General features: G+C 36.1%; 1 long non-coding RNA gene across 1 annotated transcript; it reads left to right on the top strand.

The window, feature by feature from the left end:
• The first annotated feature begins 4,282 nt into the window (after positions 1-4,282).
• LOC310889002 lies at positions 4,283-26,954 on the top strand. Its single transcript, XR_014576309.1, has 4 exons — positions 4,283-4,983; positions 24,774-24,843; positions 25,291-25,340; positions 26,779-26,954. It is a non-coding gene; the product is annotated as an uncharacterized lncRNA (long non-coding RNA).
• The last annotated feature ends 25 nt before the right edge of the window (positions 26,955-26,979 follow it).

Here is a 26,979-nt window from a genome sequence, read left to right as displayed (position 1 = left end):
CATGAAAACTTCTTTCCATGTGGCACATTACGGGTAACTTGCATCCAGCTGGCTAAGATAGTTTCTAGAGTGGATAATATTGGCAGAGAAAGGAAAGCTGTTATCTTTCTGAGCAATCTGGAAGGATAAGTTTGCAGGGCTTATAAAGAAAGTTGACTTATCTCAGCCACATGTGTAACAATGGGTGGAAACATCACTTTCCTAAGTGAAGTGTTCTTGTCGGCACAAAGATGTGCCCTCAGTTTGAATTCCACATGTACTATTTTGTGGGGTAATTCAGTAAAAGTGATTTTACTTCTGCAAATGTTGTTACAGACTTCAGGATTTACGACTCCACAGGATTTTGGCTTATTTGAGGTTTTGAAGGCCTAATCTTGTTTTCTCCTTGAAAATTTCAACTTCTAGTTTTTCAGACAAAGACTGATTTAAACATGCTTGCAAATTCTAAACAAATATCACAAGTGCCTAATCTTAATTTATAATGACCTTCTGCCCTCCCGTCGTTTGCAGCAAGAGAAGAGACATGGCCTTTCCACAGCAACTTGTGTTTGTAGAATGGTCTTTTAAAATTAGCCTGATCACACCACTCATGTAATTAGAAATAATTGAATTAGTTGCACTCTGGCAAAGAGGTGAGATCAATATTATAATTAAAACTTAATTTCTTTATGAATGAATCTTAAAATGAAATTTCTAAAAGGTGGAAAATATTTCTTTTTTTTTTTAGAAGTCATTATCATTTGTATTAAGTTTTATATCTTAAAAAGTAATCCCCAAAATTTTACCATCACTTTTTTTTTTTATACTATTTTACTATCACTACATTTACTATCGCATTTACTAGATTTTACTATCACTTGTGTTAATATCATTAGTTAGTTTTATACATACCTTCAAAAAAGGTTTTCATTGTAACCTTTCAAAGAGGCAAGGCTTTATGAGGTGCCTGCCAAAGACAATGAATACCAGATCCTGTAGTCAATATAAAAATGCAGCCAGTAGTCCTCAGCATCTTTACAGGTGGTTTGATCTGATGAAGATGTTGGGACATTTCTTTTGGTGAAAGTAGAACACACTCATAAGCATTTAACTCCTCATTTGGTTGTGAAACCTGCAGTAATTCCAAAGAAAATAGACTAAATTTAAGGAAAATTCCCAGACAGCTGTATTTATGGTAGATCCTTCCATCCGTCTCTCTATTTACATACGTTGTGGTTTAACCCATCAGGCAGCTAAGCAGTGCACAGATGTTCACTCACCCCACCACCCCCAGTGAGATGGGGGAATGAATAGAAAAAAAATGGTGAGAAACACAAGGGTAGATATAAAAACAGTTTAATGGGACAGAAAAGGAAGGGATAATAATAGTAATAATAATAATAATGGTAATAACAATAAGGATAACAGAATAAACAAAGCAAGTGATGCACAACACACACCGCCTGCCAGCCAATGCCCAACCAGTCCCTAAGCAGCAGCAGCAACCTACTCATCTAATCACCCAGTTTTATTGTCCCAAACGACATCTCATGGTATGGGACATCCCTTTACCCAGGTTGCATCAGCTGTCCTGGCTGCTTCCCTTCCCAGCTCCTTGTGCACCCCCAGCCTCCTTGCTGGCAGTGCAGCACGAGAAGCCAGAAAGGCCTTGGCCCTGTGTAGGCACTGCTCTACAACAACTAAGCATTTTTGTGTTATCAACATTGTATCATCCTAAATCCAAAACACAGCATTATACCAGATACTTGGAAGAAAATTAACTCTATCCCAGCTGAAGACAGGGCAATATATTAAGGGTTTGCTCCAGACTGACCAGAGAAAATAGACCTCTGATCATTTGAGATAAGACTGGGGTAAAATTTTCACTTCACGTCTCAAGTTTCCAAATCAAGTTGAACAAAAATAATCAAAAAAAAAAAAAAGATTGAAAAACATTTTCTTTTTAGAGCAAAAATGTTTTATTTTCACCAAAAAAAATCTTATTTAGTGTTAAATGCACATTTTGTATTCCAGGATTTAATGCATAACCCAAAACATTTCAAAATAAAATGTCAAAATGTTTTGCCTGTAAGAGTCAAAACAAAATGCTGGATCAGAATTCTTTCTTCCATTCTCTTCCAGGTTTTTATTTCCAAATGATGCACTAAACCCTACAGAATATATTTGCTACTTGGTACCTCTTATAGACTTCGAATTGACCTCTTGGAATCTCACTTTTGTGCTGTGTGAAATAATATTCCACAAGGGGTTCTTCAATGTCAAAAACCATAGCTTAGAGGACATTCAAAGGCCAGTCCTGTTTGGAAGGAAAATATGCATTAGTGTTAGTAATAGTTCTATTTAAGTTTATGATTTAATTTCTTTCCCACAGCTGTATATCAGTAAAGAATCCAGTTCCAGGCCCCACTGGTAAGGTGTATTATTATTATTTTTTTAATTCTATTTTTATTTTGTTTTATTTATTTTATTTTATTTTATTTTATTTTATTTTATTTTATTTTATTTTATTTTATTTATTATTATTATTTTTTCTGGCTTTTATGGAATATTGCTTTTCATATGGACACAACTATCTATTGAGTAATACTTTATCAGTGTGTCCCGCTGTGATTTATTACCTCAATACATCATTAGAGTGACAGCTGGCTCTGATGATGCATGATCTAATACATCATAAGAACAACAACTCATTTGGATTATATATTACATAAGATTAATACATACAACACCTTTTAATCTCCCTCCTCTCTTTCTTAGCTGTGGACATGACTGTTACTTAGGGCTGCAATGGCACTGAAAGTATTTCCAGTTTTACTTTCTACTTTCATTCTTGAATGTACAATGAATACGCACCAGAATAAAATCAACTGTACTAAGTAAGGGGAACTCAAAAGAAGCCTGTTCTTAGCTTGATCCACAAAATGCAATGTTTTCCTGTTTTAATCAGTGCAAAGTTTCTCAAAAAAATCATGTTCCATCTTGCAAAGTGTGGCTTTTTACACTGGCAACCTCGTTTCAGCTGTGAGAAGTCAATGGGAAGGACTGCATGAACTTCACTGTGTTCAGTGTTGGTCACTTACAGAAGAGGAGAGCAGAGCAGTGTTTGAAAACCTATCTGTAAGGTCTCTGAGGAGTCATTTGCAAATTTTTTAATTTTTATTTTTTTTTCAAATTTGGAAGACACTGGGCATACATTTGAATAAATAGATACATTAGCTTACTGTGGCTGACTTGGACTTGCAAATATGTGGTAAAAACAACAGGGTGGGAGAAGCATATGTAAGAAATTTATTTTCTATAATATTAGCTGAATGAATAGTGCCTCTTGACTTTTTGGCCTCTCTAGTACAGGAAAAGAGGAGCTAATGCAGTCATCGGGGAGGAATATATACATTTTTAAATCTTAACTAGAGGGAAAATACACACACTCTTAAATTTATTTGGAAATTTCTCACCTCTTCTAGAAGTAGATAGGAATCTGCATGCCTGTGTACATCACAGTATAATACAGGAAGTATGTATGCTAACATAGATAATTAGAAGAATTAATGGGGTCCCTATTGCTTAAGCTTGTAAAGTTAACATGGAGAACCTTCTGTTGTAACCACAGTAACTAAACGGTTTCACCTTGAAAACAAAAGGGACTGATTTGATTGGGGTACTCAAAACATGCAAACATACAGCAATCAGATCATTCTTCCACCCCCCCAGCTGGAGGTTTCAGCTGGCCTCTGTTGAGGTTACTGGAAGTTGAGGTCCCGTTTCCTTGCTCTGGATCTCTCATAACAAAAGATCTGCAGTAACAGCAACAACTGAGAAAAAGAATGATAATAAACATGGAACTGACTGACATTAATTTCTGTGTCCTGTTGCCTCGACTGTGCACAAACTAGTAACTCTGCATTTGTCTTCAATATTTCAGCCTTTGTGGTGTTAAAGAAGGTATCAGGTTTACACAACAGTTTAGGCTTAAAGTTATTTCCTTCCTCCCTTCCTCCCTTCCTCCCTTCCTCCCTTCCTTCCTTCCTTCTTCCTTTCTAAAACAAGACATAAATTAATGCTTTAAATAAGAGTTGGGAAAGTACTTAAGTGTGTGTGCTTGAAGTCTAGCAAACATCAGTATATAGAAGCCTGCTAATATAAATTGCATAAATGAATTGAGACAGTATGAAGGTTTTTTTGAGAAAATTCATAGACAATACCAAATTGGGTGTAACTGTTGACCCCATCGAGGGTGGGGAGGCCTTGCTGAGAGATCTGGACAAATTAGAGGGCTGGGCAATCACCAACAATATGAAATTTAACAAGAGCAAGTGAAGGATTCTGCACCTGGGAAGGGGCAACTCTGGTTATACATACAGACTGGGGGACGAGAGGCTGGAGAGTAGCCCATCAGAAAGGGATTTTGGGGTTTTGATCAACAGCAAGCTGAACATGAGCCAGCAGTGTGCCTTGGTGGCCAGGAGGCCCAATCACATCCTGGGGTGCATCAAGAGTAACATTGCTAGCCAGCTAAGGGAAGTGATTTTCCTTCTCTATTTAACACTGCTGCAACTGCACCTCAAGTACTGTATGCAGTTTTGGGCACCACAGTATAAGAAAGATATAAAACTGTTAGAGAGTGTCCAAAGGAGGTCAACAAAGATGATAAATTGTCTAGAGGGGAAGACATATGAGGAGTGGCTGAAGTCCTGTGCATTGTTCAGCCTAGAGAAGAGGAGACTGAGGGTAGGCCACATGGCAGTCTACAACTTCCTCACAAGGGAGATAGGAGGGGCGAACTCTGATATCTGCTCTCTGGTGACAAGCAACAGGACCCGAGGGAATGAATGGCTTGAAGCTGTGACAGGGGAAGTTCAATCTGGATATCAGAAAAAGGTTTTTCACCAAGAGGATGGTCGGTCACTGAAACAGGCTCCCTATGGAAGTGGTCACAGCACTGACCTTGCCAGAGATAAAGAAGCTTTTGGACAGCACTCTCAGGTACATAATCTGATTTATTTATTTATTTATTTTGGTGGTCTTTTGGGGACCCAGGAGTTGTACTCGATGATCCTAGTGGGTCTTTTCCAATCTGGATATTCTGTGATTCTATAATTCTAATCACAGGAGGAGTTTTTCCTTAGTTTCTAGCAAAGTTAAAGGAATCTCTAACCTAATCCTTCCAACAGATGCTTACTCATTGAGACCTTTGAGTTTGCCTAATATCTGTAATATCATGACTATCATGTGCAGGTGCTGCAAATCCAGAATGTCTAGTAGTTCTAAACTACTACTACTAGTTCCAGTAGTAGTAGTTCTAAACTACTTAGAAATAAGCTTTAGTAATGCTTGTAAGACTTTTCTACCTTGATTAGAGAAGGGGAGAATTCTAGAGCAACACTCCATTTTTTCACCTCACACTTAAAAAACAAACAAACAAAAAAACCCCACAACATTGTGGGTAGAGATGTGGTAACGCTTTTAAATGTTGATAAAAAAGTCTTCTTTCTCCCACCCAAAATGGCTATATGAAGTATTGACTCATTTTAGTGAATCTGTGTCATGTTCCTAGAAATTCAAGAGTTCATTTGAATTTGCTTTTCCTTACTGTAAGCTACATTCTTTTATTGTTTTTTTGTTTTATTTTATTTTATTTTATTTTATTTTATTTTACCGTTGAATATCTTCTAAGAAATTTGCAAAATATTTCATCTAACTGTCAATTTAAGGAGTTTATAATAGAAAGCAAACATTTTTACTTATGTTAATCCCAAACTGATTTATTTCCTTTGAATTTTGTCCAGCAAAATGAAAAAAAATGATTTACTGATAAAATGCTGTTTCAAATTGGTGATTGAAAAGTAAAACTAGAAAAATTCAAAGAGAAAATGAACATGCGTCTTTTAACAATGAGACCTAATAACTCCTGGCATAAAAATATTTAGTTAGAGTTATGCCAGGTCTATCATTAATTGAATTATTTCAGTCAAGACTGAGTATCTTTCTGAAATGTCCATTGTAACTTGGCCAGAATTTGGTGACTTGATTTGGGATTAGTGAGGTTGCCTTCTGTGGTTTACTGCAAGTAAGACTGTGGTTGCTGTAGCTTTACAAAGCCTTAGAAATCCATAGCAATATGTTGCACAAAACAGAAATCTAGAATTGGACTGGGTATGGTTAAAGCTTTTTTATCTTTAAGAAAACCTGTTCCCTCATGTAACAGCAAGTATTAATTTTCGTTTTCTCTGAGACTCAGTGACAGACATCAGACAAATCTACAGACTGCTTGTCCTTGATGGTCCCATACTGCCTGCAATGTTACCCAAGGTTAACTTTCGAAATCAAGTAACTCTTCTGCTTCCTCCTTGCACACATGCACCAAATGACAATAATTTATCTTTCATTTGTATAGGAAAAAAAAAGAGAGAAAAAAAATAGAAACGAAACGGGCTGTGTGGAAATTCAAAAACTAAAGGCATCTGTTGTGTCAGACTTGGGCAGTCAGTAAGAGATATGTGTGGTTTTAGTAGTGACACGGTGTGTATGTGAATTGCCATGCTGCAGGACACTTTAATGAACAGGGCTTAAGGTCACCCAACAAATACATACAGAAGGGCTTTCCTTACCCCCTTCCCTTTTCCTCCTTCTCCCTTGGTTTCTCTTTTCCCTCTTTCCTTTTCCCTTTCCCTCCTGCTTACCATCAGGCACTCCTCTCTTACCCTCTTCCTCCCTCTTTGAAAGCCTTCTTGGACATTTTTTTCAATGTCTAACTGGCCTAACATGCATCCTGACCCATTCTTTGCCTTATTTCCTGTTTTAATCAGGTGTCGAAGGTTATGCATTGCTGTTGGAGCAGGACATGAGTGGCAGCAGGGGTCAGGGCCTCTGTGGCTTTCTATTAGAGCCATAAAACCAAAATGGAAGGATAATTTCACCTGCTCTAACCCCAATTTTTCCAAGATGTGATAGGCATTGACCTTAGTGTTTGATTGCCATTGACTACGTAAACTGCAGCCACCCTAATTCTGCTTACTAAACAATAAATGTGCCCTTTATGACCAGGATGGGAAATAAAACAATAAAACATACACATGGAAGATCCAAACACATAGATTAATCCAGGTAACATAAAATGATAAAATAATGCCTCATAGGGGAGGTTACACCCTTTGTTTGACTGGTGTGCCCCTGCAATAATTTCTTCTACCAATTTTCAATTTTTTCTTCTTGGCAGAACATCCTATATCTTTCTCCATGGGTTGGGACTTTGGCAATAAATCTTAATTGCTAGAGAAGTCCCATCCGTGCCACCTCAAATGTTTATGCATCTAAGGAGAGTGGGTTGTTTTGTTCTGTGTGGGTGTGTTTTGGAGAAAGTCAAGAAACTCTTCCATTACTTTTAAGGAAATTTTGAATGAAATGTAGGAATATTTCTAAATATATTCCTGTTCAAAGAATAAAATAAATAGACTGAAGCCTATAAATTAAGGGTGTTAAAATATTAACATCCATTTATTAAGAATGTCTAAGCTGGAATTTTCATCTCGACCCATATCTCAGTCAGATCAGTTGAGATACTTTCTTTTACCTCAGAGGTTTTTGATCTGTGCTCACAATGAAGAACCTCCAAAATTTAGCTTGAGAATAACTTTTAATATGGCACAGTTAGTATAAAATGACAGAGTTTAGTTCCAAATTATTTTATAATAAATAAAACAGAACTTCAAAAGGTGTTGAGATTCATTCTCTGTTGAACTTGTACTGGTTTTAACAGAGAACTTTGAGAAGGTATTTAGTAAAATAATCTATTTTCTTCACAAATTATCCTAAAATTTGAGAGACTGTGATCAACCAAAATTTATTACTTGTTCTACTTGTTTCTACAGAACATTTTTGCCCAGACTGTAGCATTTAAATCAGATTATGCAAAACAATAGCAGTGACATCTATAAGCTTTGCCATAGCAACAGTGAGGAACTCCAGTGGGTCAGAAAGGAGGACAGCCCTCTTTCATTTCCTATTGATGTTAGTATCCATGGAAACACCTTTAACAGTATCTGCATCAGGATGAGAAAACAGGTAAGCTTTCTTCTAAAAGGCAGTGCATTAAAAGAACACAATCCTTTGCAAGGTCAGCTCTTGAAAGCCTTGAAGAACCCCTTAGTTGAAAAAGCTGGAGGACTGAAAATCCTCACATTCTTTGCTAAGAAGCTCAGCTCCAGAGAATCACATTAGCACTCTGTAATATGGACAGAGGAAAGTAAAGCCTTTGCTCCTTGCCTGAGATGTTACACCTCTGGGAGCTCACTTTCTTCACTAGGAGAATATACTGCAGAGGTGATTACGTGAACCAGGAGATTAATTATGAATAAAATTCAATGGGGAGAGACTGACAGAAGTACAGGTACTGTATGTTTAAAAAAAAAAAAAAAGAAAAAAAAAAGAAAAAAGAAAAAAGACTGAATTGCAGGAATGCCATATGGCAAGTGCCTGTAAACTAAGAATATGTGCACAGAAATATTATTCACATGGTAGCTTTTTAAAATATTTGTAAACTCAGCATTTTATAGATAACTGGTTTGGAGGAAATGGTGTTACCTCCTTCTCCCATCTGGGCTATTTGAGTGAGAAACAAAGGCTGTCATGTTTTTAAATCCTCACAGTGGCAAGCCATTCCTATCTCCCTCTTTCCAGTTCCACAACTAAATTAACATGGACAAGATTTCAAGTAACAAATGGTTACAACTTCATCACTTTGTGATTCCTTTGCAAATAAAAAGTGTCACACGCTAAAGTTCAGTCAGGGAGCACTTTCTGATAACTTTTAAACCCAAAGTATTATCTAAAGTTTGAAAATCAAACCAAAACAAAAAAATCACTACAAAAAAAAAAAAAAAGAAGACTGTTAAATTTGAATGTAATGCTTTATTAAATTCACTGGATTTGGGATTATGTCCCATGGGGTGAATTTTTAATATATAACAATGAGAAAAGTAATCTTCTGTAGTAGATGCTACATTTTAGTTAATTGCATAATGTCGTTATGAATGTAACATTGTGACAAACTTCTCTGCCTCCCTCTCTCCCTCTTTCTCTTTCTCTCAGGCACACTTGCACGTCACTGAATGATCTAATCTCTCTTTCCTCAGTGAAAGTTAAAATCTGAGTTCTACTAGTGAACCAGTAGCTTGTAGCTAAGTACAGAATATAAGGACAACACAGTTTACATGACACACAGTTGGCTAAGGAATCATCCTGAGGTCTAGTAGATGGAGGAATCGTATTATTAGAAGGACCTTGTTTTTTGTTGTTGTTTTAGGTTAAAAGCAACTCTATACGTTTGACCATGATAGCTTTGATATATGTCCTAAAGTAACTTGACAAGTACAAATTAGATCTACCTTGTGAAACCGTGAAGATCATGAGCAGGAAGTCAATTTAAGAAGAAAGTAAAGGCAATAGACTGAAATGCCTAAGTACACTTTCTGTCCGAACGCATGCAACCCAAGTATTTCAAGTCACTGATTCTTGTAAAATAATTTAGGATGGAAGATAGCTCTGGAAGTCTTCTAATCCACCCCCTGCACATGGTCACTATCTTGATCCTCTCTCCTGTGGTACTGCCTTACTCCTACAAGCTACAGCATTACGCTCAGAGACCTGGGAGGCCCTGGAAAGGCCAAAATCAACATTTTGGAATTCCATGGCTGCAATTCTCTTTTGGTCATTTCTCTTGGGATCTTAAATTTCAGTCTCATGGTTGCTACAGCCAAATCTACGCCTGGTCTTCATATCTTCCACCATTTCTTTCTTCTTTGTGGGTACCAGGTCCAACAAAACAGCACTTCCAGTCTCTTTATTGGTTACAGACTTGCACAAAGTCATTGTCTAGAGTTGCCAGAAAGCACCTGGTCTGCTTGTGCTTAGCTGTATTGCCCTTCCAGCAGATATATTAGCATTTGTAGATATATATATATAGAGGGTCAGAAATTTCAGATTGGTTGAGCGCACAGCTAATAAACAAGAGAAAGGAAATTGCCACTGGATGTGGAGTATGAGAAATAAAATTTTCAAATAGCTATAGGAATATTGATAAAAGGAACCCTAATTCTGCTTCAAACTCTTCCTATTGTACCTAAAACCTGGTTAGTTTAGTAGATGAGGTGTGGGTGAGTCACCAGGGCCAGTGCCAGCTCTGAGTAAGAATGCAAGTCCTTGAACTCACACTCTTGGAATAGCTAGATTGAAGCTTGTTAGTAGGGTTACTCTTGTTGCTCCTGTAGAAGGACTGACATATGGACTTTTAGAAAGAAGCACCAGTTTCTTTTCTAGCTTTTAAAACCTCAAACAGACGTTTCATTTGTACTGTAGTTGAAACTCTCATTTAGGGGTTAATAAACAAGGTCTTGAGGTGCAACATACCCAATTTCTCTTTGTGAAATTGGGAAACAGTCAACCTCGAAAGTGTGAATCAAATAGCAAATGTACATATTCTAGACACAGATATTCTGGTAAGTTTTGTGGGAAATAAACATATGTATATAAACAGTGTACTTTAAAATAAGAGAGGAATAACCACATATTGTCCAGATTTTGTGTATAGCCTGGGTGGATAGATGATATCTCTTATTCTGTCCTCTAGACAGACAGCTTTTGGAAAATGGCTAAGGTCATGTGTTTCAGTTATGGGTGTGTACGGGCGTGTGTGTGTGTGTGCATGCATTCCTGTGCTGGGTTATACTCAGGGTCAGAATAGAAGATCTAAGGTCACTGCTGGCCTTTAAAAATCTTTATCTGAACCTGTCTTTCTGACCAAGTTCAAGTAAAGAAAGAGACATGTGCCTGTAGGCAAGAAAAACTGCCTGTCGTTATACTCTCAGGATGTGGGGTTTGCTTTATTTTTAGTCATTGTGTAAGGTCACTTATGAATCTTCTCTTTTCTAAAATGAAAGGGCAGGGGCAAAATCACACCACTAACTGCAAGAAGTTACTAACTAAAGTGCAGTGCAGAACTCTCTTTCAGTGTTCTTTGGACCATGCCTTTATTTCTCCAGTACAAGTAAAGTAGCCTCAGCAGTAGATGTTCCCAGAGACACAGTTTTTTCTGGAAGTAGAGCTGTTGCAGTATTACAACAAACATTTGTGAAGCATTCATCAAAAACTGCTTTTGACTGAACACTTTTGTATGACTGCTTTGTTAAAGGCTAATATAATTATCATTACACCTCACGTCTGAATACCATGCTAGCAGTCAAAACTGCTGGTTGTAACTCATAGTGGAATAGTACTGGAAAAACTTGTAGGTAGGAGTTGTAACAGAAGAATACAACAATTTAACAATAGTTAATTGCAAGAGCTAAAAAAATCAGATAAAAACTTAATTCTTTCCCACCATTTTCCTTTAGACATCTTTTCATGAAGCAGTGACCGGTAATTTACAGAGCAGTTTGATTCAAGAAGTCTTTGAGAAGATGACATACTCCTCAGGGTCTAACTCATTTGCATGGGACACTGCATTGGATGTGAATGTGATCACAGTTAAAGACAATATATTTGAAGAAATCATATTTTCATGTGTAAAATTGTTATCCTCATAATCAGAGACTTGTGGGAGATCTGGGCCAAAGAGACAAGGTGGGGGAGGGATTTCGGGACCCCTGAAGAAGGCTAAGAGGGCAAGAAATTCTGGGTTTAAATTTTGCACAGATCAGCTGTACACACAACCTCTACAGTTGCTAAGTGGAATTCATGTACTTTCTTGTGTATGCAGCATCCTTTGCTTTATTTTGTTTTGTTTATGAAAATACTGTATTAATCTCCAAGAAACTACCTGTGAAAAAGGAGTTTTTTTAAAAAACAAAAACAAAAACACAAGCATAAATATTCCTCTAATATGAATCTTCCATCGCACTCCAAATGTCCTTTAAGAAAGCTTAAAAATATTTTTGTTTCCTTTTCTATTCAAAAATATTTTTTTGGGGGAAAGCACATATTATTGTAGCAAAGTTTGACAAAAATTTTCCTTATCTTAATACACGTCCTTAAAATAATAAGTTTGAGAACAAGAATCATATCTATGTTCATGGCTGTTAAACAAGTACCACTACATGGAGATGTGGGCTGCAAGAACAAATGATGAGTGAAATTTTCACATGCAGGAGACAGTAACATTTTATGAAAGCCAAGATAATTTTCCTGTTATCACTATCAAATCAGAAGTTAATCATGATGATAAATTATCAGAACTATTGATCAAAGTTTTTTAGGTGGCAAAGTATTAGACTCACCCACATGTTGTCTGAAGACGTGTCCTGTCAGATCATGGGCAGTGCTGAGGTACTACTGCAGTTGATCAATATGCACCATCAAGAGCAGGTACAGCACTGTGACATAACATACATAGCAGCTAGTTTCAAAGGAGACAGCATTTAGAAGTTCCTGTTATTGATTGATCAGCATCATTGGGTGACACTCTCAGCAACAACTAATATATCTTTGTTGTTTCTCTGGACTGATTTTGTATTGTTTTATTCCTTTCCTCTTCTGCAGTTTAGAGATGTCCCATCAGTTACATTTATCATGTCTTAGGTTATTATATATATATGTTTATATATATATGTATATTAATCAGATTTGCAGAGGGATGCAAAACCCACTAATAAGTGCTATTAAATTGCATCTAAACTGTTTTATTTCCAACCGGTTTCTTATTCAAATATCTTTCCTAATATGATAGTTTGCACTGACTTCCGATTTTTATTCCTGATATTTTTTCCACTTGCTCATAAGATCTGCTAAATTAATCCTTTATTCCTGGTCCCCATGGAGAGGATCTTTCACCCCAGCTTCTGTCTATTGAAGAGCTTCTCTAGAGAGTATAATCTTGGATTTTAGTTAAGCCGGGGCCTGACACTAGCCCTCATCCTGCAGTACAGGAGACAATAATGTTGTTCTCCCTTGAGGAGAGACTTCCTCCTAGAGCACTGTGCCTCCTAGTTCTCCTGTTTGCAGCAGAAGTGTCTAGGCATATGTCCACATTACAAAGTAAAATGCACAGCTGAGCAAAGCCAGGCAAAACCAGGTTTGGCTATCTGTACATGGTAGTGCAATTTTCTTTATAGAGATACCAGAAACAAGCAAAGTTGTAGCAGCAAATATCATATTAATTCCACTAGTTCTCTGCCTGACTTCTTCATTAGCATAATCCAGAGTGAGCAAGTACACTGAAAAGCGAAAGCAAAAAGGGACTGAAGGAGAAGGTAGAGAGGTGTAGGCTAAGGCTGATCTAAGCTTGTCCTTCAATACATTTTTCTGACCTTCAAAATTACTCAGGATCTGGTTAGCTGTGAATACGAACAGAAATCTGAAGCAATACATCATTTATATTTGTCCGTCTATCTCTAATATTAACTTTATGCTTTTTCTCTTCCTATACTCTTTTATTTCTATCAGAGACTAATTTGTCATTTATATTTATCTAGAAGATAATGCTCTGAAATATTAAACATAACTCCAACTGAACTGATTAAATCTACAGATTTGTGGCAATGTAACACACTTCGTGGCATCCCACATCTTGCTGGGAGAGGCCATCACCATGCCATGAGATCTTTTACATCACATTATATTTAATCCCATGGTTGTTGTAATGGCTGTTGCTAATAAAAACAAGATCTGAGTTCATAATGTTCCCTAGCACCACATTAACCTTACATCAGATTAACAAGTAATATCACTGCAAACAATAACTAGTGTAGCTGAATATCATACATTGTGATAGGAGGGAACAGTAGAAAAATGAGTCAGTGGAATAGAAATATGTTTAAAGGCTAACCTTGTTATATGAAAACAGATGTTCTACTAAAGGTTATCTCTAGAGGAAGGCTTTTATTTATTTATTTATTTATTTATTTATTTATTTATTTATTTATTTATTTATTTTTTTCCCGGGGGGGGGGGGGGGGGGGGGGTGTTGTTCATTTGTTTGTTGTTTTGTTTTTGTTTGGTTTTAATAATTGTTTTATTTTATCCTTAAATGTAATTTATTTTGGAACAATGAAGAATTAATATTAAGAACTTTTGGGGTATTCAAAATTTCCATTACTAAATTTATATACTCTTTAGTTCATAGACTTTTCAGCTTATTAGAACATGGGCTTTCTATGGGCATTTTTTCCTGCACTCTAGACAAACTTTAAGATCTATGGATTATTTTCTGGTTTCCAACACATATATCTGTTCCTTGCAACATTTGGTATTATACAGACAATAACACTCTTGATACATAGCAATTCATGAAAAAAAAAAAAAAAGATAAATGAAGGAAATAGAAAATCAAGAAAAGCAAAATTTCTTTTAATGCTTTGTAGCAACATTTTCTTTCACTTTTGTCACTGTTCTAGACCTTCTATGGGAAAATTTATAAGGGAGGGAAAATATTATTTGCAAAAATGAAGTCTGATAGCAAAGAAACAGTGAGATGGACTGTCCTCTATAAAATTGTGCTCAGTAGCAAGGGAAAGACTATTTATTAACCTGTCCAAAGTTCATGTAGCTGTGTGAAACCTGAGGCAGGAGGTTACATTTACCTCTGCTAAATCTGTTTCAGTTCTATCTAGGATGAAAACTGTGACTGACTGGCTGGTAGTGTTAGACTTCAAGCCTCCTACTGCTGTTTGGGTGCTGCTTTGCTCTCTGATAGTGGAAATGGTTGCAAAATAAAATAACTCTGTGAAGCAGTTGCAGTATTCTAAAATCTAATAATAGATTTTCTAGAAAACATCTGCTGCATAAATGGAAATTAAAGCCAAGAAACAAGTCATGGACTTACAAATTTCCATGCAGTGTGGTGCAAAGGCTTCTAGTTCAATAGTAATACTAAATTGTCTTAATTACCCTGCCTCTGAGACTCAGAGCTAGGCCAGGTGCCTATGGAGAACATAAAGATTTTACATTTGGCTTTTCCATCAGTTTGAAAAGCGCCCCTGGTGAAGTTACTTGATAGCTCTCCTCTAGCTGAACATCCTCAAGAAATACTATTCTGACATTTACAAGCTGAAGTCCAGGTAAGGGACAGTGCAGCTTGGATGTATCAGGACATGCAGTCTTCATGCAGAGTAGCAGACAGCAACATGCAGCTAAGTTGCTGTCATTAGTGGTCTTGAAAAAAATAAAAATAAAAAAGAAAGGGAGAAGAGGAAAGGTAAAGGAAAGAGATAAGTGAAAGGGAAGGGGGAAATGAGGTTAGACAAGGCAAGAAAAGAGAGAATTTTTCTTGATTTACAGGGAGGGGAGGAAAGCAGCTCCATGCAGACTGTTGTATGGTGTAAATGCAGTTTACTGAATGCGTGGCATCCTTATGAGGCTGCTTTGTCTTAACAGGGATGTGTAGTATATATTCTTCTGTTTTGCTTTGTTTGAGGATGAGTGTTTTTCTTGTGAATACCTTGAAATACGATTCAGCTGCTCCCTAAAATCCCATCTTTTTCAGTACTTTTTAGCTGATTGTATACTGCCTTTCATGTATAGTAGTTTTTAAAAAGCTAAGTTGCTATGGTGGAACCCTTAAAAAAGTAATCTTTGTCACTAGTCTAGAAACACCCAAAAGTTAATGGGATGAGTCCATTCACTTTAGATCTACCCTATTTTTAACAGATGAAAGCAATATATAATAGGTGTTAAAAAAGTACTTGTATTACTTTTAAATAAGACTTGAAACACTTTGCCATCAAATTTGTATGTTTAATGAACTATTGTGTTGATTTCCACCAATTTATTTCTAATTTATAGGCATTTTTAAGTTACATCCAGGATCTCTTTTTATATAGTCTAACATTAAAAAATATTGTTAAAATTAAATGAGCAACATTTTTATCAGTTCTGTTCAAACCACAGATGCTAGATTTTATTTTATTCCTTCACTGAGATTGAAATTCTATTTTAATATGCAGAACTACAGTCTAGGGAGTCATAAAATGCAGTGTGTTTTCATTAGATGATGGCTCTGCACCTCTAGTTAACAAGAAAGCTGACTCATCAGACAGTAGTGATCAAGACACTGGGGCCTATAAGGGAAATGAATCACAAAAAGCAAGAAACAATACACCTGTTTTTTAGTATGCATTTGTTTGCTTTTGGTTTAAACTCTCTAATTCTGCCAAGATTTTTTTTTTCCTTCAGAATGAAGACTCTTTTACAGATCAAGACAATGACATGGTTAAAGCATGTATTATTTTTTCACTTACAGACTACCAGTTATGGAGTTTAAAGGGTTGGTGTCTGAATGGTGACTCAGACTGCTGTTTTGTTTGTTTGTTTGTTTGATGTCTCCATAATTTATGGGCTAGGTTTGATTGAACAGTATATTGCTGCTAAAAATAGAGTAAGTAGATTAAATCAGTAATCAAGAAACAAAATAATCTGTGGCCAAGAAGAACAGCATCCTGGCTTGCATCAGATATAGTGTGACCAGAAGGAGTAGGGAAGTGATTGTCCTTCTGGACTTAGCTCCAGTGTGGCCACACCTCAAGTACTGTGTTCAGTTCTGGGTTCCTCACTACAAGAAAGACATTGAGGTGCTGGAGCATGTTCAGAGAAGGGCAAAGAAGCTCATGAAGGGTCTGGAGAACAAGTTTTATAAGGAGAGGTTGAGGGAGCTGAGGTTGTTTAGTGTAGAGGAAAGGAGGTTCAGGGGAGACCTTATTGCTCCCTACAGCTACATCAAAGGACTTCAAAGGAGGTTGTGGTGAGGTGGGAGTTGGTCTCTTCTCCAAAGCAGCCAGTGATAGGACAAGAGGAAGTGGCCTCAGGTTGCACTAAGGGAGGTTTAGGTTGGATATTAGTAGAAATTTCTTCACTGACAGAGTTGGAACAGGTTGCCCAGATGACACAGAGAAAACTCAATAACCAAAGTTATTAAGCAGGTATTCTTTATCACGGCGCCGGGTGTGTGTGGGATAGCTCTGCCTAACACACACACACCAAGGGTTACTGACAGTGTGCTTATATTAGTGGGACAAATACATATTCATTTCATTTCCTGAAAATCTCTTGCATATTCACCAAGTCTCCGAAGAATCATTAACGTAGGTTTCCACGCCTATTTGCATGCGTAGTGGAATCCTTGGGTGATCATCCAGCATACTCTGGTTGGTCTTTTGATGAAGGCCAGGAGTCTTCTACATTCCTGAACCTTCCTTTCTTTGTCAGACTTCAGCAGAGAAGTCAGTTCTTGTTGTTTACATTATCTATGCATACACTCTTATCTTTGGGGTTGTTAACATACAGTTGTGCTAAGACGGAATCAACATCCTTTATCTTGTTCCCTGTCTCACAGAGAAGTGGTTAAGTCACCATCGTTGGAGGTATTCAAAAGGCATGTGGATGTGGTGTTTCAGGACATGGTTTAGTGGTAGACTTGGGAGTATTAGGTTAATGTTTGGACTTGATGATCTTAGAGGTCTTTTCCAACGTAATTGATTCTATAATTCTATGATTCTAAGTAAGTCTGTCAGAAAAGTGAAAGTGCAAAATACTTTCTGCATATTGTAGTTAGTATTTTAAGCAATAGTTTAAATACGGAATTGATCGTTCTTTTATTTTGATTTCACAACGTACATGAGGTATCCCAGTTGACTTACCCGGTGAAGTGTTGAGTTCCTGTAATGGACATTCTTGAGACTAAGTTCTTCAGTGTTAGTTGTGATCTGTTTGAGATTTCATGAAGTGTTCTGATGCAAGATAATCAATGAAAGCCTCTCTGCTTTAGGGTGAGAGTTACCACCTTTGTCAAGACTAGACACTGCCCTTTGTGGTTTGAAACCAGGGTCACATTTCTGATTCTCGTCAGTATTCTTCTGGCCAATTCAGAAGGAGATCTAAAAGCATACATGAGAGAATGTATCTCACTTGCTGTATAATAAGCAATGACAAAAGAAGCAAGAAATCCAAGAGGAGAAAAATCTTCCATGCTGACTGCAACATTTGTGTTATATCTCTGCATTTAATCTGAGCTAGATTCCAAATATTGTTTGCAAGGTCCCAGGTACTTCTCAGCCTCTGTTCTTTGTTCACCCAAGTAGCCATTGTAGAGCTCTGTTTTGCAAATGCGACCTATATTGGGCTGCTCAAAACGACCTTTTGCTTAAAAATCCAGTGTGTATTTGCATGCACTGCTTGTGCAGCTTTTAAGAGGAACAAAGGAGCCCCAGGACAGAGCTGGTGGTCGTCTGTCATTAATTTTACCCGGAAAAAGATCAGAGCTTGTTTTAAGCAGCTGGTGCTCCTGGTTACAGTGTCCAGAGTGGGAGTACTGCAAAACCCAGAAATAATATCTGCAATAAACTTATGTCCTCATTAAGGACCCTGGTGTATGCACAGTCCACAGTGTGACCAAGTGTTTTGTCATCCCCTGAGATTTTGAGAATTTGTGGGAGCTGAGACCCTGAGATTGATGTATAAAGGCAGACAGCATAGAAAAACACATCCTTCTAATGTCTTCTTGAAACTGACCATTCCCCCAACTCTCTTTTTTTTTTTTTTGTTCATTCGTTTGTTTGTTTGTTAGTGTTTTTTTTTTGTTTTTGGCATATGTGTTTAGTGATACTGAAAAATAATTCCTAGACTACCCTTTTATTTAATCCTTTTGCCCAGTAGATCATGAGTATATATTGCATCATGAACTAAGGTTACATGTGTCTAAACCTGCAGTTTCCCTGCAGCAATTTATCAGCAACAATATTTTAATTGATCCCTACTGTATAAGCCAATTTAGGAAAATATCAGCTAGGCAAGAGCATTTGAAAATCCTTTGAAGCAAAGAAAGCTGTGTTCATATTCTCCCCTTCTGCATGCATTTGTTTATAAATGAAAAGAGATATTATCTCTCCCACTCCCTTCCCACATGGCAATGCATTTCCTTGATTTTTCTGCTGTTTCAGAATTATAAGATAAATGACAATTCCAACCAATTATAGTTTTTTTTTTTTTTTTTTTTTTTTTAAAGAAGGAATAAAAAATCAATCTCTGAGTCGGGACCTTGAGACCTTCAGAAAAATTACATAGCTTTTGGCTGAGAAGAGTTTCAAGTTCTTGAATAAGAAGAAAAGTAAAGAAAAAAAAATGAGATATTAAGAAAAAAATAGTTTAAATTCATGCATTATTCTCTGAATTTGACATGGTGTTTTGCCTTTGATTTCCATGTTGTTGGGTCAAACTCCATAGAGATATTTTTAAATCTTTGATTCTTTCTTTTTCTTAAAGGAACAATAATAATAAAAAGAAAAAGAAAAAAAGAAAAAAAAAAGAAAAGGAAAAAAAAGAAAATGAAAAAAAAAGAGCCTAATATTTGTTAGAATTCTCTTTTTCATTTAAATCATTTTTGTAGACCAAGGTAAAAAATACACTTTTTTATTTTTTTTTAAGTATTATTATTATTTTTTAATGTATTATTCCTTCTGATTTGAATGGCTTGATAGCAGTTTTGGGGAAGAAATCAACAATGGAGTCAAGTTGTTTCTTTGATGCCATTGTGTTTAACAGTAAAAACAAAATTTCCATTAAAATCATGAAAAACAGTCCACTTGTTCAGACTTTTAACCTTATCTGTTGCAAGGGCACTTCCTAAAGTTTGTCTGTGTGGAGAATTAATTCTGTACCCATCAGTTTCTCAGCTGTCATCTTCTGCATACATATTCCTGTTGCCTTTTACTTGCTCTTGGGTCAGATCCATACTTTCATGAGCTAAAAAAATATTTCATCTTCTGTTGTAGTGCTCAGTTAAAAATGGAAGGCAAATGTTAATTTGAATACCTGCAGGTTTTGTGATGAGGTTTTCTTTTCTGTTTTGGTCTTTTGTCACTAATGATGCAAATACACATGAAAGTGTCATAAGAGTTGTGTCCAGCTAATAGCTCTGCTGTTTCAGTGTTGTAACAGGAGAACATAGCTTCTGTTGCATTCTCACATTTTATTTTTTTTAACTCTTTTATGTGACATTTTGCCATATGTAGACCTTCCAAACAGACCTTGCCCAAGCCTTTTTCCCTTTCTTCTAGCAGTTCCTCCACTCAGATTTCCACTTTCAGTTTCTTACATAATTTCATGTACTATGTCTGAAGAATTATTTTCAAGAAACAGCCCTTAAAAGACTTATTGGAAGAGCAGCAATATATAATAAATGTATATACTATACTATGCTATATGATATGATACAATACTATAGCAATATTTTGCTTGCAAAATTTTAGAGAAATATTTTTTTGAAATATTCTAGTTGCTGTTAAACCAAATTATTTGTCACAGTAATTAATCTGCAGGTATTTATAGAATCAATGAATCATGGAATGGTTCGGGTTGGAAGGGACCTTAAAGACCACCTAACTCCAACCCACCTGCACAAGGTAGAAATACCTCCCACCAGACCAGGTTGCCCAAAACCCCATCCAACCTGGCCTTGAACGGTCCCAGGGATGAGGCATCCACAACTTCTCTGGCAAAGTGTTTCAATGCATCACCACCTTCATAGTGAATAATTTCTTCTTTATACCTAATCCACATCTACCCTCCTTCAGTTTAAAACTGCTATGCCTTGTCCTTTCACCACACCCTAAGATTTTTTTGTGTGCACATTTTAACATTTAAAAATAAAATTTATGAGCACAAAATGTAGAATAACAAACTGTTTCTTAAAACTTTGCTGTTGCTTAGCACTGACCTTTAAGTGTTTCTATTGCTGTAATTGTACATTTCAGACACATGAATAATGAAGATGTTTGCTCTATTTTTCCAATAAGCGTTTATCTCTGAGGCCCAATCAGTTCTTGTCTGAGCACATCTTCTTTTCAACATATGAATACTAAATACTGGGTTATTGCTGGAAGATGCTTAATCTCTGAATGGTAATCAACTGAACATAGAGAGTTACGAATTACTGAGCACACAGTTTCAAGGAAAATTTTCTTCACTGAGTGAAAGTGTTTTGGCAGTTTCAGTATCAAAGCTCTGCTGAGCAGATGGCTTTGCCCAGCAAATAGTGAAAATGCTGTAAACATGAAAATCTGATATTTTCTTGCAGTAAGTTTTGTGCAGGGAAATGAGGGATTATGGGTTCACTGAGGACATTTAAGCAGAAGTCAGAAGATCCTGGTAGCTGTTTCTTATGGGGATTATGAGAACACATTGCACAACAACTGATCCACTAACTCATTTTTCTGCTTTTCCTCATGTGTGCTGCGCACAGCCTAAAGACAAGGTCAGTCCTCACAGAGGACTTTTAAGATTTTGACATCACTGGAGTAGAAAGCAAAGGAGCAGTTTAGTGAAGGGTGACCTCTCTGCTAGTACCATTTTAAAAGTCCCAAAAGTTACATGAGTTTTTGTACATCAAAGGAGGATCAAGGGCAATGAAGAAAATGTAACTCTTGAGCTGTGCATAGGTCTCTAGTGCACCCGGCATTGATTCCTAGGTTGGGGCACATGACATAACCATATTCACACAAAGTTTACTGGCAGGGAGCAGGAGAGCTGATGTGACTGAAGGGAAGCTGAGTATATCTTTGACAATTCAGGTTTGTGACCCATTTGCAGAGAGAATCCCCGGCAGATTCCATCTGGACAATGGCAGGGTTTATACAAAACCTTGGGTCCACTTCTGGATTTGGCAATTCCCTGGCTCCCCCACATGGTGAAATACGTAACCTGAGGTTTGTAGAGCGTGTGGGGATACTGGGTTGCACTGTCTGGTGTGTTAGCCATGACCTGAAGTGATGCTGGGTCATGAGCAAAGGAGGCTCAATCATGTGAGCAGAGGTAATGAGAGAAATGTTCATAAATCTCATACTCAGACCAATGATCCAAAATTTTTATTTACTGCGTTTTTATTTTTTTTAGTTATTGATAAGTTTCTTTAGTTTCTTATTATTGTTGGTGTTTTTTCCCCTAATAATTTGTATTTGGGTTAAAGCAGTGTTTACACACAGTCAGCTTTTAAAAACCTTGATGTCAGATGAAATGGAAATGGAATGAAATGAAATGAAAAAAAATCTTTGCCTTCCATTGGAAACCTAATAGAGCATCATTAATTCATTCTAATGACTAAGAGATCAATTTCAGGATGCTGATTTTTACCAATCAACAAGCAAAGGGAGAAACACAACTAAAAAAAAAAAAATCAAGGATAATGTATCACTAAAGGTACATTGTTGGTTCAGCTGACATATGTAATTTGATTTAAACTATTTATGATAGTACTGAATTTACTAGTAGACTCATAAATGTTCTGTTGTACTATTTGTAAAAATAAAGAACTGGTAATACAATACATTTAAAAGCAAATGCATTAAATGTGATACTTCATGTATGTATAATGATATATGTGTATCATTAACACATATAACATTCTCAGTACAATAATAAGGCATGTTGGGAGTTTAGATTTCAGCCTTTATATCTTTCATAATTTTCACACAGCTTTTCTCCTGTATTCTACCATTATTTTTGCTTTCCTTTTTTCACCTACCTTACAGCTTGCTATGAATCAGTAAAAGCTTTTAAAGAGCTTTTTGTGGGTAGGCTTAAGTCCCTTTGGAGTCCATTTTCCATCTATGCCACTTAAGAGCCTTCAAAATCTTAACTTTCTTCTAACATTGTTACAATGTGCAATGAAATAGAAACAAATACATCTGAATTTTAAATCCTATCAAGTACAATGAATAATATACAGAACTACATTCACAAAAGTACTGATTCTGGAAAAGTATCAGCTACTTAAACAAGGACATGCCAAGAATATTTTTGAAAAAAAAAAAAAAAAAGCCTGTAGATAGCATGTGTCAGTAACAACAGAATACCTTTTTAAAACAAAACCCCATTGGGCAGTGAGAAACCCAGTGTCAGTGCTAACAGGTTGGGGAAATAGTTTTATTTTAGGCAGCAAGTTTTGTTATGGTAGTTAATATTCATTAGAACACCACTACATAACTTGAAAACTCCTCATTCTTATTCTTTTTTAGTACTTTTGTTCCACTTAATTTGGGTCAGAAGGTGTTTTCTGTTTTCTGGGATGTTATTTGAAGTGTCCTACATGTTTTAATCTTTTTAAAACATAGCAAACATTATTAATAATTAATAATAGCATTTCCCTTTTTTTTTCTTTTTTTTTTTTTTTTCCCTATTTGAAACCTAAACCCTGTAATATTTTTTGGACATGAGAATCAGAGATAAAAAAAACTGATTCTAAAGGTTCCTATTACACTTCATTATGAAACAGGGTGCAGGGTCTTGAGCAATGTGGAAATCCACATAGTGTGATCACAAACTGATCAACCCTCAAAATACTAGTATGAGAAATCTCACTGTTTTATTTTGTGTCATCTGGGGGCTGGAGGAGTCTATTTGTCTGTCAGTGGGACTCTAAAATGTGATGGTTACCAAAAGGACAGTGTTTATCTTTTATCTGTAAGATTTTTCTGCAAGTACTAGTCCTTTCTGATAAATAAATAAAAAAACAAGGAAGTTCTCAAAAATTAGTTAAAATGAAATATCTCATACTAACCTAGATGAGACTGACCAGCAAGCAATTATGTTTTATTTAACTTTTGCTGTAGGTGCAACCTTTCAGTGAAGTTTCTTTTTTTACCTTGGTAGATATTTTCATATGTTTAAGTGGTTCTGATTGAGGTCTGCAGGATGAAATCTTCATGACCTGGAAATCAATAGGAAAAATAGAAAGGGCTGTGTTTCCAAATATTGACTAGGTAAAAATAATGTGTTTTGTTTAACTATTCTTTATACACTTAGGGGATAAAATATATTTCCAATATAATGAAAAACAATAGCACAAGTGTGTATTTTAGCACTTTTTTTTTTTTTTTCCTTTCCTGAAGAAACAGAAAATATATTTAAGGATGTTTTCATAAAAAGTCCTTTTTGAGGAAAAAGCAAAGCATGAGAATCTGGGGACTAAGAATAATGTGTGCTGTAATAGATTTATTAAAAAAGAAATCCAGGCTAATCTGACTAATTTGGACCCTTGGTCTGCATTATCTAGATTTGGCAGACTTGCACTGCACCACACAAGTCACTGAAATATTTCCCAACTTGCTTTTGTAATTCCTTCAGAAAAGAAGCACATACACCCTTAGTGTTACTCATGTAGCATTACTACATATAAAGTTTGGAAAAAGTAAAGAAAGCAGCTAAATCAAACACTTAGTTGACGAAGAGGCAAAGAAATCAAAGAAAGGAAAAGAAAAAGAAAATCTAACTATTTTTTAAAATCATTTATTTATTTATTTATTTATTTATTTGTCAAAAAGAGTGAAGAAGAAACCCTTCCTTCCTCCCGCTGCCTTTTTAACTTGTTTCTTTCTATTCTACAATGATGGGAGCAGGCAGTACCATATGACTAGCTATACATTACTCCGGAGACTTCTGCCAATGCTAATTAATCTCCTTCTACCAGTACTAAAAAAGTGCAGTCTGGGCTTCGTCTACATATGATTTTAAGAAATAACAACCCCAAACTCACAGACCTTTTCCAGTCAGTAATTGTTCATCTTTTTTTTTTTTTTCCCCCCTGAAAACAATCCACTAGCTGAGGAAAATGCCCCTTCCCTCTGCACCCCTAAATGCTTCAGCAGTTGCTGTTCTAAACCTACCACCACATTGGTGGAAGCTGCATGAGATGGAGCTTCTTGCTAATACTGGCCAACTCAGGGTTTTCATTCCCTGCCACCTCCCTGCTTCACTAACCCACCATGCAGATTCTGAAAGAGTTCACTGTTGTTTTCTAGGTGTCACCAAAAATTACCAAATGAGGGAGCTGAGGACTTGCAAAAGTGGCTCACAACACCAGTTTTAAAGGTAAGCACTAAAGGCACTCCTTTCCTTTAAAAATGTCAGCCCATTAATTTGCCACTATCTTAAGGCATATCTTATCTTAATTATCTCTGGGAAAAATAAAATGTGATTCTAGCTTAATGATCGAAATATTTTCAGAATGATTCTGGAGGCTGTTAGAGATAAGCGCATAAGAAAAAAGGATGTTGCATTTACCACTCTATTCTTAGATCTGTAGAAAAAGCTTGTTCTTATTGCTTTTTTTTTCTTTCTGTTTTTTTTTTTTTTTTTTTTTCTTCTTCACTTTCTGCTTGTATTTCTCAGCCTCTAAGGTAAGCAGATTTTTCTCTAGCAAGATGATGAGTAACCTAGCTGGTGTAAATTACCTATGTCTTTTCAGAAGGACTGTTTTAGTTGCATACTCATATAATTTCCTCTTTATGCATATTTTACTGGAAATGTTTCTTCCAGGAAACATCCGCCACTGTCTCACCAGAATTTCTTGATCCATTAACTACAAGGTTAGTGGCAGTCATTACAATGAATCCAAGTTATGTTTTCATCTGCTTACCCCTTATTTGGAATTTCTGATGTCCCTTAAATGTGGCTAGATGGAGTCATCTCACAGATGGTAGACAGCTGTCTACCACCTTTATGTCTGTCACAATGCCTACCAAAATGTTTGTCTGTCTATATTCAGTGTCATTTTTTCCTCCACTAATCACGTGTTTCTCAGAAATCCATAACTTGCCAACTGTGCTTTGTACCTCATATGATCTAGATTAACGTTATGTGGTTCATCATCAGTTTTCACCTGACATTAGAAGCAGCAGAGACTGATTATTTGAAGATGCAGGATCAGGTCTTCTATTAGTTGCAGCTTGAATGTAGCTATTCTTTGCAAGACAATGATGAATACAAAGTGCAGATGCATATGCTAGGCTTATATGAGCACCTCTGAAAAGAAATACAGTTGGTAAGATTGAAGTATATAACATGAAGAACATTATACAACTTATTCCATCTCAGAGCCACATAGAGGCTTTGGCTGAACTCCATAGTAACACTGTCATCAGCTCTGTTCATTTCATGGCTATGTGGGTCTCGGGTAGCTGTTGGAACCCATAACTGATGGCTACCAAAAATTACGAAAGGAAAGCTTGTCAACTCTGTAAGTAGTACAATCTAGATAAAGGGTGATTTTTATAACCAAAACAATTAAACTGACAAAAGGCTACGTAGAACTTTTCTTATAGGTTTTCCAGAGCCTTCATTCAGCAAAACACTAACTTGTTTCTAGCTATAACTATGTGATTGAGGATGTCATCAAGAAGACTGGCCACTTGCCAAACATTAGATGTTTGCTTAAATACTTTGCTGAACTGGGAACTGAATGTCACTGAAATACTCTGTGGAGCATCAGAATCCTACAACAGCCCTAAATAAATCTAATCAGTAATATATATATACATATATTCGCACTGTACAGTAAGTAGCATTAGGCTCGATGTTTTTATGTTTGCATTAGTGCTGAGATACTGTTACTGTGGGAGGTGTAATTTAGAAATTTCCAACCCTTGCACATCTAAAAATCTTAGCCACAGCATTACAGTCATGTGTTTCTAATCATATTTCCTGATTTTTTTCTTTATCTGAGAGTCATACTGTGTATCACTTTTATAGAGCTCTATAAAATATATCTAATTAACCTTACCCACACTACCTAATTATATAGGTTTGTGCAAAGAATTAACTCTTAAGTATCAGATGTTTGCTTAAATTGTTTAATTTAGATTTTATTAATGTTCTCAATTCATTCTCTTCTGAACAAAGACAAGGAAACAAGAATATTTTCTCACACTAATATTTTTTTCAGTAAACATTAAAGCAATTAATTTCTTTACAACATTTTTTGAATGATTAACCAGATATATCTGTCTTTTTATTCTGCATGCCCAGATGATGGAGCTGTTTGGATATGAGGAAAAAAATTGTCAGCATCCTTCACATTTTAGAAGAACCTTCAGAAAATATGGCATACTGTATAAATAATTGTTGCCATCAAGGGTTATGTCAAGGTACAACACAAACAGTTAAGGTACATTTGATTTGAACTAACAGGTGAACATGAAGACAAATGGTATTAAATAAAGATTATTT

This window comes from Anser anser (genome assembly GCF_964211835.1).
Source record: "Anser anser genome assembly, chromosome: Z".
NCBI classification, from domain to species: Eukaryota; Metazoa; Chordata; class Aves; order Anseriformes; family Anatidae; genus Anser; species Anser anser.
Note: the sequence above shows the minus strand (reverse complement) of the source record. Positions and strands in the feature narration are given on the sequence as shown.